Source organism: Ovis aries, chromosome 3, assembly GCF_016772045.2.
Source record: "Ovis aries strain OAR_USU_Benz2616 breed Rambouillet chromosome 3, ARS-UI_Ramb_v3.0, whole genome shotgun sequence".
In the NCBI taxonomy this organism is placed as follows: domain Eukaryota; kingdom Metazoa; phylum Chordata; class Mammalia; order Artiodactyla; family Bovidae; genus Ovis; species Ovis aries.
This window is the reverse complement of record NC_056056.1, coordinates 138,253,719-138,269,476: the sequence shown is the minus strand read 5'-3', so window position 1 is coordinate 138,269,476 and position 15,758 is coordinate 138,253,719. Positions and strand designations below refer to the sequence as shown.

Here is a 15,758-nt window from a genome sequence, read left to right as displayed (position 1 = left end):
ATAAACACACTACTCTTAGAATCTGTTTATAATCTACAAATCGCATTCTTTGTCATCAGAACAATTCTGTACAATTGTATTTTATGGGCTTAACAAGTGACTCACTTAAGATCATAGGGGACAGACACTTTTTGCTATGTGCCAGGCACTGTAACTAAATCCTGAAAGTCAAAGATCCCAAAGGAATTGTCTGCCTGTGGATTCAAAAACTCAAGTCTGTGGAAACACATGGTAACAAATATTTGCAAAAAAATGTAACAGATGCTAAAGTGGAAGAGTATACTTTCCACTAGGAGCCAAGAAGTAAATGTGCGTGGCTGGGAGGTCAGAGAAGGCCTGGCAAGTCTTAAGGGAGAGAAGGGTGGGGAAGGCTCCATTAATGAAAGAGAATGTGCTAGACATTCAGTTGCAAAAGGATATAGACCATATTTAAGAGCAGATCATAGGGTATTTTGCAGAAGTAGTAGAGCCAGGATTTATATCTCAGTTCCTGGAACTAAATCCAGAGGTTCTTTTCATTTATATTTCCACAGGTGAGAAATACAAGGTATGTTAATCTGGGTATTTAACAATAGCAATATCTCAGTGATTTAACATAATAAGAGCTTATGTTTCATACAAGTCCATGTGTTGCAGGCTTGTTGGGGCCAGTGAATGGGTTATGAGCTCTTTCCAATTATGGAAAGACTAGGTTTCTACCATCTTGTGGCTCCACCATCCCTTGTTGCCTTGGAATCATCCAATCTGTGGGCTGACTTGGTGGAGGTATCAGGGCCCAGCCCTGGAAGTGCTGTACATTATTTGTACTCCATTTCCTTAGCCAGGGTTCAAGTACATGATTACATGGCTGCACCTAACTGCGGGGGGTGACTGTGAAATGACTTCACAGAAAGTGTGGAGGAAATGGGGTTTGATGAATGGTTAGCATTGCTTCTGTCACACGTATAATTAATCAAGCTCCTAAACCTGACTTTACCTGAAGGAGATATTTGGGGAGTGGTGGCAGATTATATTTAAAAAAAAACAGAAAAAGGAGGCAAAATAGTCATCTTTGGCCTGATGACACAATAATGGGACATTAATATTTAATAAACATCTACTTTATGCCAGAAATTTGTTTTTTAACATCACGGGGAAAAATATAAAATGTCTTTATTATTAGCTTTAATGTGCCATCTCTTTAGATATCAGTCAGCAAGCTGTGAGGTATAGATATCATCTCAGCAAGGGTTTAAGAGCATTCAGTGAGCCAAAAGGCAAAATTAGGAATTGAACTCTGGCCTTTGACTTATAATTTGGTGCACCTGTCACCAGAGTGTTACTTTACCTTTCACAGTAATACGTGGATGAATCCGAATTCCTATGTAAGGTGGAATAATTAAACATGCAGGGAGTAGCAGGCAGATGATTCCATCTTTTTAAGACTTTCCAGTCTTAGATCAAGACAGCATCTTAGGCAGAATCAGAAGGCAGAAATGTACATGCTGTCAGGTGAAGAACATATGCAGATGTGCCTATTTAGAGAAGAAATGAAATGAGGAAAATGATAGATTAGAATAGTGGGTCAAGGATTTCTAACTTGCCATGTCAAGTTATAGAGAGTCACTATATTTAGTGTTATAAGCAAGAGATATACCTGATGGGTCTAATTATATCATTCTAAGGGGACTCTTCTATTCAGGACTGCCCTATTGATAGAGTTCAGAACAATAGAATGGGATGAGTTGGACCCAAAGCTGGATTCTAGTGTGTATAGTACGGAGTTCCTCAGGACATAGCAGTATTCTTCCTGGGGCTCAGGGAAGTCACAGTCATTTAAGGTTCCAAGTTCTCTGTGAGGACTTCAAAAGACCTTAAGAGGCTCAGTCTCTTGTCTATCAGCCTTGGCTCCTTCATTTCTGAACTCTTGTTCTGCCATGGTTTGAATTAAAAAAATATAATGATGTGTTCACCAGTTTATGATCATGTTATGAATTTATTAGTTGATTGTAATAAATTATCAGCTTGGCTTATAAAAACCTGTTCCACTGTAATAAACATACCTCCAATTGCTAATTAGAGCTCAATCACCATTTATAACACTGATTTTCTTCCACTCAAAGTTTTTGAAGCTTGATGTTGGAGATGACTTTTCACTAATAGGGCAGTGCAGTTACTGCTTCCTCTATGTCTGGGTCTATAAAAGAAAGAGGAAGGTCGAGGAAACTGTAGTAGGACTCCTGTGGAAAGAAAGGGAAGGGCCCCTTAGTCAGTAGTTAATAATTAAAACTGGTACTTGTAGAGCACTTTAAAATTTATGAAGTGCTTCTGTATACATGTGATCTTCATAACTCAGGGAGATAGACTAATCATCTTTATCCCTAGTCTTCACAAAGAGAGATACACCTGAGCAACAACAACAATAATCCCTAGTTTACATTTAAGGAAATAGCAGTTCAGATATTTAAAATTGCAGAACCTCACTTTTTATTTCTATAATTTTGGGCAGATTTATATAGATATATCTGTTTTCTAATCAATAAAATGAATGTCATTATATCTACTCTGTAGGGTTGTTCTGAAGAATAAATGAGAATGTAAATTGCCACCTAAAAACTGTCATTCACCATTTGTCTCTACAAGGATTAGGTCACTAGCTGCTGTTGTCACTGACCTTCAACACATCTTAAAAAGACTTCAGGGTGGAGATCAAGGCTGCGGCACTCTATGCTCTGGGAAAAACTGGCAGAACAGGCTTTCCGATAGATATTTTCAGAAGAAGGTTTTATGAGCCTAATTTCTTGCATTGTCTCATATCTAGGTAAGCACTAATATCATTAATGAGGACATTCTTTCCTTGTGACTATCAGCAACCTTCTGTGACTAGCAGTAATCTGCCAAAGTATATGCTGGATACATGTATCCCTCTTCAGCAAAATCATGTATATATTGACATCCCCCCTACCTCTTTAAAGCAGTTCCTCAGAGCTCTCTGAGAGGGTGTCTCCCAGGCTATAGTTCTCATTTTGCTCCAGATAAAACTTAACACACAACTCTCACATTGTGGTTTGTTTGTTTGTTTGTTTTTCTGTCAACAAAATAGATAATTTAACACATAGGAATAATTCAGTAAATGATAAGACCTAGGTATGGAGCTGTATAATTGGTGAAAAGAGGACTTTAGTAGGGTGGGACAGAGCAAAGATGGGATAAAAGATAAATTTATTCCTGAGTCTCAGTGAGGTAGACAAGTTGATTGAAGCTGAAGGTGTAGGTGGCAGAGTGGGAGCTTTAACTGGAGCTTGGGATAGGGGCTACAGTTATCGGTAATAACTAGATATAGGGTATGACTGTAAAAATGAATGACTGAGGTTGTGGACAAGATTATTTAAGGTAAGAGAAAGTCAAGGAGTGGAGACGCTGGGTATTAGTGGGGATAGTAATCAAAATATTTAACTACCAGTACTAGTGTGGGCATGGGTCCATTGAAATGAAGGAGCTTATAGTTCTGTGCAGGGTCCTGGAGGCACTAGTGGCAATGAAAATATTTCAGTATTTTAATGATCATACTTGCACAGTTGAACCCAGGGCATAAGATGGGCCATCCACGTGGATACTACCATGAATCATGATGAGGTTACATAGAGTGAGATAGCAAGCTAGTTGAGGGAGTCTTTAATGAAAGAAGGAGAATGACCAGGACTTTGGTAGGTGATAATAACAAAGGAAGGGTAATGTGCGGAATGGCCTGATGTCTCAAAGGAGCAGGACATTACTTAGGGAGAAAGGAGGAAAGTGGTGCTTGAGGCAGTAGTGAAGAGCAAAGAGCATATTTATTCTACTTCTAACCCTAGAAGGTGTAAAGCCGTGGCTTTCAAATTTCATACATTGTATTTGAAAAAATAATATTTGAAAGTCATCATTTATATACTTGAAAAAATAGCTTACTTTCATGGAACAATACCTTAACTGCATGCAGTATATGCTGATATTTTTCTATTTATTTTTGAAGTTTTTAATTTCATACCCATTAAATTAATTTCATAAACCATGAATAGGTCGCAATTTACCATTTGAGAAGCATTGGTATGTATATTATCAGAGAAAAGTCCCCTTGAGAGGACTGCAAAAGAAGCATGCTTTTTCCTAAAGAGGTAGCCAGGTTTCAGTTAGATAAAAGAGGTGAAAGAAACATCTGTCAAAGAGGTTGAAGGATATAGGAGTGTCTTAGTTTGTTCAGGCTGTGGTAACAAAAACCATAGACATGGCGGCTTATAAACAGTGAACATTTATTTTTCACAGTTCTGGAGGGTGAGAAGCCCAAGACTGAGACACTGACAGATTCTGGTGAAAAACTGCTTCTGGTGTCTTCTTGCTCTGTCTTCACATGACAGAAGGGGCAGGGGAGCTCTCTGAGGCCTCTTTTATAAAGGCATTAATCTCATTTATGAGGGGTCTGCCCAAAAGACCTAATCGCTTCCTTGAAGGCCCCACATCCAGATACCATCACACTGGGGATTAGGTTCCTATATATGAATTTCGGGAGGGCACAAGCGTTCAGTCTACAGCAATGGGATTTTATTGATGATGGATCCTGAATTCCAGAGATCACGGTGGAAGAAGTTAGAAGTTGTTTTGAGGGTTAGAGTCTGATTCAAATTAGGCAATGTAGAAGACAGTACTAGGGTAAGAATCTCTATGGTGAGGGGTGATCAGGAGGCCAAGTATTCTTGTGGCCAGTGTTATAAGTAGAGATATGGGACATGATGGAATTAATACTCTCAGGGGGAGGTGTATAGTCAGTTGTTATAACAGTCATCTTGTCTGTGGTGAGGTGAGGTTTAAGGGTTGGCTTGGGATGAGTAGATGAAGTGTCTGTGATAGAATGAAAGTCTCACTAGAAGTTTGCTGCACTTGTATACCATCTTTCAATCGTGTTGTGAACAGAGTTAAGGCCAGAGGGGCTGTCTTTCCAGAAGTGCCAGAGCTCCGAGGTCTCTTAAATCATGCTTGGCAATAGTGGTGGTGGTGTGAAGGATTAAGGAGTTCTGTGGCTTAACCTTAAATCTTACTTTCCTTGATATTGAGGGGAGGGAAGGAGTAGCCTTATAAGGAGGTAACAGTTTCTTGTGTACTCTTTGTTGTTGTTGTTGATTTTATTTTTAAGTTTCTGATGTGGACCATTTTTAAAGTCTGGTGTGCTGCAGTCCTTGGGGTCGCAGAGTCAGACATGACTTAGCAACAGAACAGCATCATTTCTTAAAGTCTTTATTGAATTTGTTGCAATAGTGCTTTTGTTTTATGTTTTATTTTTTTTGGCCATGAGGCTTGTGGGATCTTAGCTTCCCTACCAGGGATGGAATCCACACCCCCTGCTTTGGAAGACGTGGTCTTAACCACTGGCCAGCCAGTTAAGTCGCTCTTGTGTACTCTTTAAATGGGAAAATTTTAATATGAAAGACAGTGCTAAATTGAATAGTGGGCATAGAGTCGTGCTGGAAATAGCGCTAAACTAAGAAGTAAAAGATTTGTTTTTAGTTTTGGCTTTGCCTCTAGGTGACAGATCAATCAACTTGATATAATGTCATTCATTCTTCTTTTCCTTGAAAGCTGTTGTGAGGACTAAATTAAGTAATAATATAGGCACATGGTGTAAAACTTTTAAAACGCTTGTAAGCAAGATGTTGGCAATTGATGTTACCTGGCAGAAGTAATTTGTAGTCAGTGCAAATAGTGAACCAAGTGCCAGCAGCTGTCAGTTAGTGACAGCTGGTGTTGCATTCAGGGTAACACTAGATGTTTTTATAAGATTTGAAGTTTTTTTGGTGGTAGGACACAACTCAGAGACAGACAAGTGAAAGGCAGAACTCCTTGTTACTTATAGCTATAGACCAGAGAAGGCTGTCACACAGGGTCACACAGGAATTTTACCCAGGGACAGGTAACAGTAAGCTGGAACTGTAGGAAATGCTTGTGGAGTCCTAACTAACTGCTAGACTGCCAGGGAATTCCAGCACTGTGAAATATCATGTTATACTCAGACAACTTCAAAGTGGTGTAATCTCAAATTGTCATTATTTTATAGTACAAAAACTTAATTCTAAACAGATTACTCATTGACATAGTATAGTATCTTAATTTAGTTCTCTGTTGCTTTTTTCATTGAAGACTAGTTGATTTAAAATATTATATTAGTTTCAGGTATACAACAATGACTGAATATTTTTATAGATGAAACCCCATTTTAAGTAATTATAATATATTGGTTATATTCCCAGTACTGTACTGTGTCCATATTGCCTATTTATTTGATGCCTACTAGTTCATGCCTCTTAATCCCATTCCCCATCATGGCTCTCCTCTCACTGCTGTCACCACTGGTAAACATAGTTTGTTCTCTGTATCTGAGTATGTTTCTGTTTTGTTATATGCATTAATTTGTCTTGTTTTTAAGATTCCACATATAAGTGAAAACATACAGTATTTGTCTTTCTCTGACTTATGTCACCTTTCATAATACTCTTCAAGTTCATCTGTGTTGTTGCAAATGGTAAATTCTTTTTTATGGCTGAATAATATGCCATTTGTGTGTGTGTTTGTGTGTGTGACAGTTTATTTGTCTGTTCATGATAAACATTTATTTGAATGAACAGTTTGGACATATGAATGGACAGTTTATTTGTCCATTTATCTTTTGATGAACACTTAGATTGCTTCTGTGAATGGCAGATTCTTCTTAGATGGCTAAGATTGCTTCTTAGATGACTATTGTGAATAATGCTGCTATCAACATTGGGGGTGCAAATATCTTTTCAGATTAGTTTTTTTTTTTTTTTTTTCATTTTCTCTGGATATATAACCAGGATTGGAACTGCTGGATCATATGATCATTCTATTTTTAATTTTTGAGAAAACTTAATACTGTTTCCACAGTGACTGTACCAATGTACATTTAGACCAGCAGTGTACTAGGACTTCCTTTTCTCCACATTTTCACCAACGTTTATTATTTGTTATCTTTTTCAGGGTAGTCATTCTGACAGATGTGAGGTAGTAACTCATCATACTTTTAATTTGCACTTCGCTGATTATTAGTGATGTTGAACATCTTTTCATGTGCCCATTGGCCATTCTGTATATCTTCTTCAGAAAAATATTTATTTAGGCAATCTGCCCATTTTTAATTAAGTTGTTTTTTGATATTGAGTTGTATGAACTTTGATATTACCCCCTATCAGTCATACCAGTGTAAATATTTCCTCCCAGTCAGTGCTCAGCTGCTTCAGTTGTATCTGACTCTTTCTGACTCATGGACAGTAGCCTGCCAGGCTCCTCTGTCCATGGGACTTTCCTGGCAAGAGTACTGGAGAGGATTGCCAAGCCGCCCTTCAGGGGCTCCTTGCTGGGGTCAAACCCGTGTCTCCTGCATCTCCTGTATTGCAGGCAGATTCTTTACCTCTGAGTCACTGGGGAAGCCCTCCCATTTAGTAGGTTGTTCTTTTGTCAGTGGTTTCCTTTGCTGTGCAAAATCTTCTAAGTTTAATCAGACTTCATTTGTTTATTTTTGCTTTTGCTTTTCTTGCCTAAGGCAACAGATCCAAAAAAATATTCCTAAGACTATGTCAAAGAGTGCATTGCCTATGTTTTCCTCTAAGACATTTACGGTTTCTGGTCTTACATTTAGGTCTTTAATCCATTTTGCATTTGTTTATGTATGTAGTATGATAAAATGTCCTAATTTTATTCTCTTACATGTAGCTGTATAGTTTTCCCAGCACCAGTTATTGAAGAGACTGTCTTTTCCCCATTTTTTTCCACCTTTGTTATAGATTGATTGATCATAAATGCATAGGTTTATTTATTTTTGGGCTTTCTGTTCTGTTCCATTGGTCTCTGTGTCTGTGCCTGTACCATACTGTTTTGATTACTGTAGCTTTGTAGTATAGTCTAAAGTCAGGAACTGTGATACCTCAGTTTTGTTATTCTTGTTCAAGATTGCTTTGACTGAAGTCTTCTGCAGTTTCCTATAAATTTTAGGATTGTTCTAGTTCTGTGGAATATGGCATGAGTATTTTGGTAGGGATTATATTAAATCTGTAGATTGTTTTGGGTAATATAGCCATGTTAACAATATCACTTTTTTCTAATTGTAATTCATGAACATGGGATAGCTTTCCATTTATTTGTATCATCTTCACTTTCCTTCATTAACATCTTATATTTTTCAGAGTACAGATCTTTTATCTCCTTGGTTAAGTTTATCCCTAGATATTTTTTTTTCTTTTTGATGTGATTTTGAATGGGATTGTTTTGTTGCTTTCTCTTTTTGATAGTTCTTTATTAGTGTATAGAGAAGCAATGGATTTCTGTATATTAATTTTATATCCTACAAATTTACTAAATTCACTTATAAATTTGGTAGAGACTTTAAGGTTTTCTATATTTAGCATCATGTCATCTGTACATAGTTATAGTTTTATTTCTTCCTGTCTAATTTGGGTGCCATTTATTTCTTTTTCTTGTCTGATTACTCTGGCTAGGGTTTCCAATTCTATATTAAATAGAAATTGTGAGAATGGCATCCTTGTCTTTTTCCTGATTTTAGAGGAAAAATGTTCAGCTTTTCAGCGTTGAGTATGATGTTAGCCTTGGTTTTGTCATAGATGGACTTATCATGTTGAGGTATATTTCCTCTATACCAACTTTGTTGAGGGTATAGACTTTTTTTTTTTTTTTAATCATGAGTGATGTTGAGTTTTGCCAAATGCTTTTACTGTGTCAGTTGTGATGATCACGTGATTTTTATCCTTTGTTTGTTAATGGGGTATATCACACTGTTAGTCTGTGAATATTACACATCCTTGCATCTTTGGAATAAAAGATTTTTAAGTTTAAGTGTTTCTATGCATCAGTTCAGTTCAGTCACTCAGACGTGTCCAACTCTTTGCAACCCCATGGACTGCAGCACGCCAGGCTTCCCTGTCTATCACCAACTCCTGAAGCTTGATGAAACTCATGTCCATCGAGTTGGTGATGCCATCCAACCATCTCATCCTCTGTTATCCCCTTCTCCTTCTGCCTTCAGTCTTTCCCAGCATCAAGGTCTTTTCTAATGAACAAGTTATAAGGATCATGAATAAGAGAGTGTATCACTACAGATCCTTCATAGACTTAAAAGCCAATATAAGGATGTTATGAATGATTTTATGCCAATGCATCTGACAGTTTAAATGGAGAAATTCTTTGAAAGACACAGAATAACAAATTACAAGAATGTATAGAAAACCACAGTAGCACTATCAACGATTGAATTTGTAACCATAGTCAGAAGGAAACTCAAGGTCCAGATGGTTTTACTGGTGAATCTGATCAAACTTAAACAAAAGGATAGTAATTCTACAAACATTTTTAAAAAGAAATTTTAATTCACATCTTGTTTTATGACTAAATATAGTTTTAGTCATATAAATTCTATATTTTTTGGTTAAATTTATTACTAGTTATTTTATTATTTTGTTGATAATGTGAATGGATGTTTTTCCATTTTCAGTTCAAATTGGTTTTTGATAGGATAGTAATAAACTTTTTGTGCATTTATTTTTTGTGTTGTCAACTTAATCTCTCTTATTCTCATTCTTTCCTTCGCCTCAGCCTATTGAGTCTAAGAATTAATCATATCATCTGCATACAAAATAAGTAATTCGATATTTTATAATTATTTTAAGTATTTCCTCTTCATGTCTTATTATCATAGTTATAAGTTTCAAAACAATGTAAGGAAACAGTGGAGAAAACAGGCATGTCAGCTCAGTTTCTGGTTTTAATAGAAATCACTTTAGTATTTCACTATTTATAGTTTATCCAAGAAATTTAAATTACCATGTTTACTAAAAATTCCATGTAACATTTGTGTATAACTTAACAATTACTTACTAAAGCAAAGATCTATGTGATCACTATATAAGAAAATTTAAAGGTTAAGAAATAGTACGTTACCAGCACTGGGAATGTATATCACTCTGCTACAGGAACCCTGTCCCTTCTTCTCTTAGTACTAACACAGGCTGCCTAACATGTTACTGATTTCCTTACTTTCTTTATAGTTTTACCATTTATACATGCATCCCTAAATATTATAGTCCTGTTTGCCTTTATTTGAACTTTATATGAATGAAATAGTTTCATGCAACATTTTGTACAATATTATATCTAAGGTTTATCTATGCTACTTGGTGTGGAAATGGTTATTCATTTTCTTCGGTTGTATTCACTTCACATATACATACATATGCATGTCTGCTCAGTCGTGTCTGACTTTTGCAGCTTCATGGAGTGAAACCCGCCAGGCTTCTCTGTCCATGGAATTTTCCAGGAAAGAATACTGGAGTGCGTTGCCATTTCCCATTTCCATTGGGAAGATTAGGGGATCTTCCCAACCCAGGGATCAAACCTGCATCTCTGGCATCTCTTGCATCGGCAGGCAGATTCTTTACCACTGCACCACCTGGGAAGCCGATTCACTTCACAGTATGGATATATCAAAAATTATATTTTAATTTCTATTGTAGATGGCTATGAAGGCTTCCCTGGTGGCTCAGCCAGTAAAGAATCCACCTCCAATGCGGGAGACCTATGGGGTCGCATAGAGTCAGACACAACTGAGCGAGTTTGGTTATGGTATTATGGTATGAGTTATTACCTGTTTTTGGTTATTACAAACACTGCTACCATGAACATTTTTGTACATTTATTTTGGTGCAATGAGTAAGAGTTTCTCTAGATAAATCCATAATAGGGGAACTTTGGGCTGAATTTTAACTTTACCACATAATGGTTAACAAAAAACTTTTTCCCAAATGAGAATTTTCATTGTTTTACATTATTGCCAATACCTCGTTTTATTGGGCTTCTTAATTTTTGCATTTTGTCATCTGCTTAATGGTACTTTTCACTGTGGTTTTCATTTGCATGATTCCTATTAAGGATGAGGATCTAAGAGGTTTGGATTTCTTCTTGTCAAAGTCCTGTTCCAGACTTTTGCTGATTTTCCTATCTGAATGATTTCTTTTTTTACAATGGATACTAGGATTTTGCTGCTCATGTGTGTGGCATATATTTTTTGCTGATCTTTTCATTCTTAATGAGGTTCTTTTTGAAAAGTCAAAGTTCCTAATCTTAATATAATTCCATTTATCAAAATTTTTTGTAGTTCAGTTCAGTTTAGTCGCTCAGTTGTGTCCAGCTCTTTGTGACCCCATGGACTGCAGCATGCCAGGCCTCCTTGTCCATCGCCAACTCCCGAAGTTTACTCAAACTCATGTCCATTGAGTTGGTGATGCCATCCAGCCATCTCATCCTCTGTCGTCCCCTTCTCCTCCTGCCTTCAGTCTTCCCTAGCATCAGGGTCTTCTCAAATGAGTCAGTTCTTTGCATCAGGTGACCGAAGTATTGGCGTTTCAGCTTCAGCATCAGTCCTTCCAATGACGATTCAGGATTGATTTCCTTTAGGATGGACTGGTTGGATCTCCTTGCTGTCCAAGGGACTCTCAAGAGTCTTCTCCAATATCACAGTTCAAAAGCCTCGATTCTTCAGGGCTCAACTTTCTTTATAGTCCAACTCTCACATCCATACATGACCACTGGAAAAACCATAGCTTTGACTAGATGGACCTTTGTTGGCAAAGTAATGTTTCTGCTTTTTAATATGCTGTCTAGATTGGTCATCACTTTTCTTCCAAGGAGCAAGCGTCTTTTAATTTCATGGCTGCAGTCACCATCTGCTGTGATTTTGGAGCCCCGAAAAATAGTCTGTCACTGTTTCCATTGTTTCTCCATCTATTTGCCCTGAAGTGATGGGACCAGATTCCATGATCTTAGTTTTCTGAATGTTGAGCTTTAAGCCAACTTTTTCACTCTCCACTTTCACTTTCATCAAGAGGCTCTTTAGTTCTTTGCTTTCTGCCATAAGGGTGGTGTCATGTGCATATCTGAGGTTATAGTACTTTTCATATCTGTTTTTTAAAAATCCTCCTCTGCCATGAATGTATTATCCTATATTATGTTATAAAAGATTTTTAGTTTTGCCTTTCACATTTAATACTTCGACTGGAACTGTTTTTTTGCTTATGCTGGGTGAGGATAAAATTTTATTAATTTTCTACATGAAGAGCTAATCATCCCAGCAGTATTGATTGAAAAGGACACCCTCAATGAATTGATCTACCTTGCCATCTTAGTGTTTACTTCTGAGTTTGGGGTCCATTTCTGAGTTCTCTTTTCCATTAGTGTATTTGTCTGTCTATTTGTCAGTAATATAAAGTCTTAATTACATAGTTTTATAATAAATCTTGATGTCTTATTCTTCTTAACTCGGCCTTTATTGATTTGTTTACCTTTGCATAAAATTTGAAATCAACTTTTCTTTTTTTTTTTTTCAGGTTTAGTTTTTTATTTTTTAAATTTTAAAATCTTTAATTCTTACATGCGTTCCCAAACATGAAAAAAATTGTTCTGGAATTTTAATTGAAATTATACTAAAAATATGGGCTTCTCTGGTGGCTCAGTTGTAAAAATCTGCCTGCCAATGCAGGAGATGTGGGTTTGATTCCTGGGTCAGGAAGATCCCCTGGAGAAGGAAATGGCAACCCCACTCTAGTATTCTTGCCTGAAAAATCCTATGGACAGAGGAGCATGGCAGGCTACAGTCCATGGGGTTACAAGAGAGTTGAACATGATGTAGCAACTAAAACAACAACAACATACTAAATATATAAATGATTTGGGAACAACTGACATTTTAAAAATCATTTACCATTTATAAACGGATATATGACTTTCTATTTAGGTCTTCATTAATGTTTCTCAATAGGCTGTTATTATGTATTTGTTTATTAATTACATAGATGCCAAGGGGTACCTTACTGACCTTTTAATTTTACTTCTATAATTATTCATGCCTACCCCCTACTCCATATACTGTTATACAGTATGTACCTGGATCAAATGCACATGCTATATTTTTTAAACATAAGATCTCAGCAAGAGAGCTTAGGAAAAATAAGATAGGCGTGATACACAGATTTCTAATATAAGAATAATGTAATTTTTTTCACCTTTTCCTGCCATATTGGTCACAGTTCTAAGAAACAGAACTGATAGACTGTGTATATAAACACATAGGTATGTAGAAGAGATTTATTGTGAGATATTGGCTCATACAGTTATGGAAGCTGAGATATGCCATCTGCAAGACAGAGGCCTAGGAAAGACAGTGTCATAATCCTAGTCAAAACTGAAGGTTTAAGAACCAGGGGAGCTAGTGAGAGAAGTCCTACCTTTAGTCTGAAGGTCCAAGGACCAGAAGCATCAATATCTAAGGGCAGAGAAATCAAACTCACCCTGTTTTGTTCCATTTTAGCCCTTAGCAGTTGGATGATACCAAGGCACATTGTGATACCCAGGCAGTCTTCTTTGCTAGGTTTATTGATTCAATCCTAATCTCTTCTGGAAACACTGTCATAGACACACCCAGAAATAATATTTTACCAGCTATCTGTGCATCCCTTAATCCAGTCAAGTTGACATGTAAAATTAACCAACACATCAGCCTACTCAGGTTCACTAGCCTTTTGATGCCAGAGAATACGACCAGGTCTTACGAATGGATGGCTCTGACTGTTTTCATTCTGGAGTATAATTTATACCTGATTTCTTCTTTGTTGTAGGCTCCTTTCTTTATTGTGTGCCTTTGTGAAAGTGCCAATAAAAAGTTGACATTTTGGCCAGATCCTGTTCTGCTTCAATATACTTTATGTATGTCAGCAAGTCCTGCTATTTCCTCACACGGAGCCAAGGTCTCTCTGTGAACATGTGTGTGAAGTGAAGGTTGCTCAGTTGTGTCCGACTCTTTATGACCCCATGGGCTATACAGTTCATGGAATTCTCCAGGCCAGAATACTTGATTGGGCAGCCTTTCCCTTCTCCAGGGGATCTTCCCAGCCCAGGGATCAAACCCAGGTCTCCCTCATTGCAGGCAGATTCTTTACCAGCTGAGCCACAAGGGAAGCCCAAGAATACTGGAGTTGGTAACCTATCCCTTCTCTAGCAGACTGACCCAGGAACTGAACCGGGGTCTCATGCATTGCAGATGGATTCTTTACCAATTGAGCTATGAGGGAAGCTCCTCATATGAGGGAAGCTATGAGAGAGCTATGAAGGTCTCTCTTTGATTATCTTGCAAACATCAAGCTCTTTTCCCCACAGCCCCCTCCTCTCTTTTTTGGGGGCAGCTTATTTACTTCAAAATCTAAACAAATAGTTAAATATAATTGAAATTCAATTTCCCCAAATGCTTTGTGCCTATAAGCATCTTTCTCCTTTAGAGATACGTTTTCTCTTTCCTGAGCAGAAGCACACAGCTTTCTCTTACCTGCTGGCACACTTCTGTTGCCTCAGCAGTCGCTGTAGAGCTGGTTTTACCTCCTGGTTCTTGAAGCTGTAGATAAGGGGGTTCAGCAAGGAAGTGATCACACTGTACTGAATGGAGACCACTCGCTCCAACACTGAGCCTGAGGCGGGGCTGATGTACCTGAACAGAGCTGTCCCATAGAACAGGAGCACCACAGTGAGGTGGGAGGAACAGGTGGAGAAGGCCTTGCCTTGGCCCTCAGAGGAGCGGATACTCAGTATGGCAGAAATGATTCTAGAGTAAGAAAAGAGGATTGGGGGAAGTGTCAGCACCCATAAAGATGTACATGACACAGCTAGAAGAATCTCGTTGACAGTGGGGTCAGTACAAGACAGAGGGAAGAGTGGAGGTAGCTCACAACTGAAGTGGCGGATGATGTTGGAACCACAGAAATGTAACTTGTGAACAAAGAGACTATTCATCAAGGAAATAGAAAATCCCACTGCCCAAGCTATGCTCACAGTCCCAGTGCAGAGAGGTCTGTTTATGACCACAGTGTAGAGCAGAGGGTGGCAGATAGCAGCATAGTGGTCCTAGGCCATGGCGGAGAGAAGACAGGCTGCTGTCCCCCCTGAGAGAGTGAAAAAGAAACTCTGAGTGATGCAGCCCCACACTGAGATGCTTTTCTTCTGAGACAAGAAGTTTCGTAGCATTTTGGGCACAGTGACTGAGGAGAAACTGAGATCCAGGAAAGACAGGTGTCTGAGGAAGAAATACATGGGTGTGTGGAGCCGAGCATCAGCCTTGATGATCAGGATCATCACTGTGTTCCCCACTAATGTCAGCAGGTAAATCCCCAGGAACAGCACAAAGAGCACTGTCTGGATCTGGGGGTCACTAGACAATCCCAGAAGGACAAGCTCAGTAATAATACTGATATTTTTCATGGTTGCTTAGAGATTCTGTCCCTCACAAGAAACGAGTGGTTCTACATTTGTGAGACATTAATCTGAGTCATTTTCCATGAACAAGAGACTTCTGCTCAAAGAGGGGATATCGCCTTCTGTGCTGTGTGCTAAGGATCTTTAATCCTTCACCCTACTTTGTCACTCTAAGTAATAATAGTAATAATAACTCATGTGCATTTAATAATAACAATGTACCATGCATAGGAAACTCAGGTTCTGGATTCAAAACAAGGGGCAGAGCCCAGAAAACCCTCCCTGGTTAAGGGCTGAGAGGCCCACGGGAAAGTGATTCCTTCTAGAATAGTGAGATCATAGACTCACAGTATGCTAGGATGTTGTCATAATGGCTTTTAACCCCTTCATTTTATAGATGAGGTGAATGCAATGTCTAAGGCCTCATAGCG

The 15,758-nt window shown here is 38.0% G+C and overlaps 1 pseudogene; it reads right to left on the bottom strand.

Annotated features, from left to right (window-relative positions):
* Window positions 1-14,403: 14,403 nt before the first annotated feature.
* On the bottom strand, window positions 14,404-15,333 carry LOC101105739 (olfactory receptor 8S1-like; annotated as a pseudogene).
* Window positions 15,334-15,758: the final 425 nt, after the last annotated feature.